Genomic DNA, 6,159 nt, shown 5'->3' on the forward strand with positions numbered 1-6,159 from the left:
CAAACGCTGGTGCGGGACCCGATCAAACGCTTTCGAAAAATCGATAAAGATAGCGTCAGTTTGCGTTTGTGAATGAATGTTGTCATGGATATCAGTGATAAATTCAAATAACTGAGTTTCACACGACTTCTCTTTACGGAAGCCTTGTTGGTTAGGAAAAAAGAAATTAATTTCTGTAAGGTAATTCACAATATGGCTGTAGATCACATGTTCCAGAAGTTTACAGGGTATGCTAGTTAGGGAAATGGGACGGTACTTATTGGCGGACGTAGCATCACCGGATTTAAAAATAGGGGTAACTTTTGCTTTGCATGTTTCCAGTCCTTAGGTAAGTATCCTTGGTCCAGACTTTGTTGAAATAAAAGTTGCAGAAGAATACTCGAGACCGGCAGCGCGAGTTTGAGCAGTTTAGACGTAATTCCGTCACTACCCGGGCTAGTTGAATTCGAAAGATTGAGGATAAGCTGCCTTATCCCATCAGAATCAACAAAGATGTGATCAAGGAAAGAATTATTATAAATGTTATTACAGGCAGGTAAAGGAAATGACTAATCAGTGAAAACCCCTCCAAAGAATTGATTAAAAGTAATCGCACTTTCTAAATCGGACAACGTATCCCCATGGATGTCAGAAAGAACGCTCGGGGCATTTTGACTTTTCGAAGGGCTAATGATTTTCCAAAATTTTTTAGGATTTGAACTTAGTCGTTGTTTAAGAGTGCCACCAAAGAATCGTTGTTTGGCATCTTCAATTGCCTGCTTACAGAGTTTAGAATGGGTTAAATATTTGTCCCAAGATGTCGTACTATTATGCTTCTTTGCACTTAAAAAAAGTCGTTTTTTGGTGTTAAGGAGGCCTTTTAGATACCTTGAGAACCATGGCTTTTGTGTATTGGATGGTATTTTGATTTTAGGCACAAATAGATGCATAAGCTCTAAAAGCCTGTCCTTGATTAGAGTCCAGTTATCTTCAACTGATCTGAGACTAAAAGAACCCTGACATTCGACAAGGAATGACTCGAGTGCCGAAGTAATCTCCGGTAGGTTTGCCCTAGCATAATCAAAGATGACTTTATGTTCGCAACACTTTTTGTGAACAGCACTGTTAGCGTCGATCACCACCATTCGGTGATCACTGATAGCGTCAATAGCATTTACAGATAGAATTAACTCCGGAATAGATGTAAAGAATAAATCAAGAATCGTATTGTTTCGCGTAGGCACCAACACAACCTGGTCAAGAGAACAAGATTTACAAATATCAATGAAGTCCCTACACTGCGAAGAACTTCTGCAACTACTCTCAGGCACACAATCAATCCAGTCAATCCCGGGATAATTGAAATCCCCACCAAGAAATACAGGACACTGCGGGTAACCTAGTGTAACAAACTTCAAAATTTTATACAATTCCTGGAGAAACACAGCTTGCGAGTCTGGAGCCCTATAACAAACTCCAACTAAGATATGAGAAAATGCACATTTAACTTTGACAAAGCATACCTCAATATCGGCATCTAGCTCCACGACTACCGAGGAGAAACACTTTTGGATTGCAACAAGAACACCACCTCCCCTAGACAATGAACGATCTTTTCTATGGATGGTAAAATCACTGTGAATTAAAAGTTCTTCATTAGGTATACTACTAGAGAGCCATGTTTCGCTTCCCAAAATGACCTGGGGGTGGCATACTTCAATAGTGCTACTCAACTCAACTTGTTTTGATAACAAGCTTCTAAAATTAGCAACAAGGAAAGTTAACTGATTTACCTCACTTTCTGTGGTAGACCGTCATTCTCGTTCTTGAGAGATTGGAAGCTCAGGGTTGGAGGGAGCGTTTTGCAATTCAACCACCTGGTTAAAAGTGGAGTCGTAAACAAACACTTTGTCGTCGATGAACAGTTTGTCGAAACCAAATCGAACTTTTTTCTGCGCATCACGATGCGGTTTTCCAAATTCTCTGAGTTTCCTACGAGCCTCCTGAATATGTGGCGAGAAATCTTCGTCAATCCATACTTTTAAGGATGGAACATTCCTTAAGGCCGGGGCCTTACTAAGCACTTCTTGTTTTTTCTTAAAACTTTGGAACTTAACAACAATCATACGGTGAAACCTGTCACGTTTCCTATCTATACGATGTGCCCTTTCAATTTCACCCGGGTCAACGTTTAGGTAAGTTTTAACAAAGTCTATCACTATCTGTTCAGTACGATTCCAAGTCTCACCGTGTTCCTCCGGAATTCCTTTGAAGATAAGATTATTTCGTCGAGAGCGATTATCCAGAGCATCTACGTGCCGCGCTACCGCGTCAACATTATCACAGGTTAGAGATAATTTCCGTAAATTGCTTTCCAGTGAGCTTATATCCTGTTTCATTGAAATCACGTCCTCCTGGCAGCTCGATTGAGCGTCCACTTTTTTTTAAGTTCCGTCACCCTTCCTCTTAGGCTCGAAATGCCGGCCTGAATAGCATTTAATTTGTCCGTATTTTCTTTCTGATAGCTATCGGTATTCTGCAGAAGCCTGTCTAGAGTGGTCTGGAGCCTTTCGAGCTGCGTGGAATCGGTTTTAGGTCCAGGATTAGTCTCGACATCACCCGCAAGAATCAGTAGAGCGCAAACGCACACTGAGACGAATACCAGGCAGAACTTTGGCAAAGACAAGTTCAGAGTAGGTAACAACAAACGATGACGTCCTTTAGTGGAACGAGATCGAAAAAAACGTCCAATGCGAGCACGATAGGCAGCAAGGCAGATGCCCATGCTCACAAAGTAGACGTACACGATACACTCGCGCTGGGACTTGCGGCCAGAGTAACACAGCTAAGTAAAAACGGTGCAGTGTTCTTACCTGCGAGACGAAACAGACGAGCGATAAGCTTTTCAGCCAAGAAGGCCGCAAATCCCAACGGAGTGCAGCTTAACCGCCCGTTTTATAGCGCCGACCAAAGCGAACCTCGATGGTGTCGCCGCCGTGTAGCAGACTTCACGACGCAAGATGACGAAGTCCGAAACTTGAGCGGCGGTGAAACGATGGATGAACCTTGCAGGAGTGATAGCCGTCGTGCTCTGCTTTGCTGATCAAATCGGGCGGACGAAAAGCTGCGAGACGAAACAGACGAGCGATAAGCTTTTCAGCCAAGAAGGCCGCAGCGCTTCGGGAAAGCGGATCCGCGTTCTCGAAGCGGTTGCTAGCGCGGTTGTATAAAGATTCTGTACAATTGAACGCGCATTCGACGACATCAAATGCGTGTGCAATTGTACTGGATCTTTATACAACCGCGTTCGCAACCGCTTTGCGAAATCCGCTTCCAGTGCGAATGAGCGGTAAGAGCTGCGCTCTAAGAATATTGATTCATTGATAGAGTGAGTGAGTGTATGATTAAACTTGTGAGTGAGTCAGCGAGCGACTTACTGATTAATTGATTGATTGGGTAACCTTGAACTGGGCTTCGGAAGCAAAATTGAAATAAGAATCGCAAGGAAGAACTCACGCCATTCTTATTTCTTGCAGCAAAGTCTTCGATGCGTACAAGCACCTGAATACAAAAGCTGGTCTAGAGGCATTTGAGAAAATCTGGACGAAGAAAATTCGTCACTATGGGCTTCTCAAGTTCCCAGTGCACGATGCTCTGGTGACCAGCAGAGTATGGGTCGCCAACTACGATCGCCTTCTAGAGGTAAGCCATATTTTACCTCTACTTCGGCGGCAGGCTATAAGTATCTTGCCTAGAACGCGTTTTCAACTGGTGCGTTTAGCGTCCTATGCTGCCCATGAATCACAAGTGGTCTCAAAGTGGCGACAAATGACGTCACAGAAGCCGGCGTTCCATGCTGCCGTATGACCTAGCGATTGGAGATCGAAGTCTCGGAGAAATGCATGAGCGGCGCGAGCATCGTTGTCGCCGCTGAGCCTCAGTCTCCGAATTCCAAAGCTCCCGTCGATGGTCAAGCTAGAGAGCGAGCTTCAAGAGAAGAGTTGTCTATTATGTCCACCACCACACTTCCGACACCACCAGGATTGCAGCCGGTCAACAGCGTGACACTATGATGGCCTCACCAGGCGTAAATCTAGGGATCAGTTATTTGGACGAGGCAAACACACCAGTCGGAGTCTCGTTCCAGGCAGGAACGCAACTCCGAGTTCAGAATTCTGCACAATGAAATATTGGCATTCATGGGCACCCGCAGGGTGTGAGTCAAACACTGCCCTATACATTGCCTCGGGCGTCGCTGAGCGAGCGCGAGCGTGGCCGAATAGTTACCGCACTTGGCTGTCGAGCGGAGGATACAGGTTCGCTTCCAGGTAGCGGAATGTTCTTTTATTTATCCTTCCTAAGTGGCGTTCCCGCAAATTTGAGAACTATCTTGTCTGATTGAGTTACGAATATTCTACGCGCCGAAAGTGCTAGGCCGTATGATCCAGAAACCCACGCGGCTACAAAAGGCGCTCCGCTTGGCAAGCCGGGGTCAGTCTCGCCCCACAGCTCGATTTTGCTGGTTCGCCGACACCGACGCCTGCGACGCTGACCCATTTCTCTTTTCTTTTGGGCTCAAGCTCCCCCCCCTTAAACGCTCAGTTTATTCAGTTAATCCCCGCCTCATCACTTTTCATTCGTGACAATATAACCAAACCTGATCCAATCCTCATAACTCAGGTACTCACAGTAGTGCAGAGAATCCCCCCTCCCACGTTTTAGGGGGTCATTAGGCACCCCCGTCGAGTACCCCGTGGAGTCCTCTGGCACCCTTTAATAAACATTCTGTTCAATACCTCATGTTACCCCTAGGACATCAAGTAATCTCCTAGTTGGACGAACTCACTAAGCGTTCCCCTCGCGCATGACTGATCTCAACTAGGAGGCTGGATGCCGCATTGTGCAGACAGGTACGAAGCCACCGGAAGCAAGCGGCTTGTCCCAGAGGCGACCGATTGATAGGCTTGAATATGGTCAGCTGAACAATTACAAATTAGAAAAAAAACCGTGAAAGGAAATACATACACACCGCTGACTATCAACTTGCTGCCTTTAATACTTCGTCTTCCTTTTTTTTTCCCTTTACTACAGCTAGTGATGACAGCCATCCGCCATGTCCGCGCGATGCCCCCCTCAGGGTGTTATGCGGCTCGTGCCACGTCCCAAGTATTGTTTTTCTTTCGGGTGGATTGTGATAGACGGGGTGCTGACGCACAGTTGAGCACTGCCTTCGATGGCCAGAGCTTCAATTAGTTCACGTGCATATGCGTTCCGGTGCCGCCCTATAATGGTGATGTTGTTAAAATTAGGAGAGCACTTGCAGGACCGGCAATGTGCAGAAAGATGTCCTGCCGATGTTCCTTTAACAGAAGCCGCGTGCTCCCTAGCTCGATCGTTCACACACCGCCCCGTTTGCCCTATGTAACACCTGCCACAGGAAAGCGGTATGTTGTACACAACGCCGCTTTGGCACGGGGTGTATTGTGTCCTGTGAGCAATTGTGCATTGCTTCTTCTGTTGATTTTTTCGATTAGTCCTCCGGCACATGGAGTAGGCCTTGTTTGGTGCCGAGCACACAACCCGATTATCATGCCTCTCGGCAATCTTTTTTAGGTTGTGTGTGAGACCATGGATGTAGGGTATGACAGCTACGTTTCAAGCTGCCACCATGCTAATAACAAACACCATCGAACTTGTTGTTCCTAATGTAATGACGTCACGAGAGGGAGCCATGGAAGGGCGCCAACGAAAATATCCCGCTGCCAATAGTAGAGATCAGTGGCGTGACGCCGCAATAAGGGTAGTTTGTGCGAGTCAGGCTCCAGTTCATGAGGCAGCTCGTGCCGTCTCGTGCTCTGCTCACCTCGCACGTGCACAAAGTATATTCCAGGACGCGTGGCGGCAGCGGTGGCGCAATGAAACTGGCTCTGAGGTCGTTCTATTCGAGGTGTCGGCTGACTCAAATTATAACGCTCAGGGGCTCACCTGAGTGCCTCTATTATGGTCGCTGCTTAACGCACTTTCCAACTCGCTGGAGTTAACATGTCCCCATATTCTCACAAATGGCGTGCAGAAAGACGGTTAAATAAGTAGAAAAGTATACGTTTAATAGAGGCGAACTCGTGGCCAAAACAAAAAGAAAGGCATCGTACGTGGGCGTCGAAGGCGGCGTGGCAGCTG

Source organism: Ixodes scapularis, unplaced genomic scaffold (assembly GCF_016920785.2).
Source record: "Ixodes scapularis isolate PalLabHiFi unplaced genomic scaffold, ASM1692078v2 PGA_scaffold10__122_contigs__length_95168666, whole genome shotgun sequence".
Lineage (NCBI taxonomy): Eukaryota > Metazoa > Arthropoda > Arachnida > Ixodida > Ixodidae > Ixodes > Ixodes scapularis.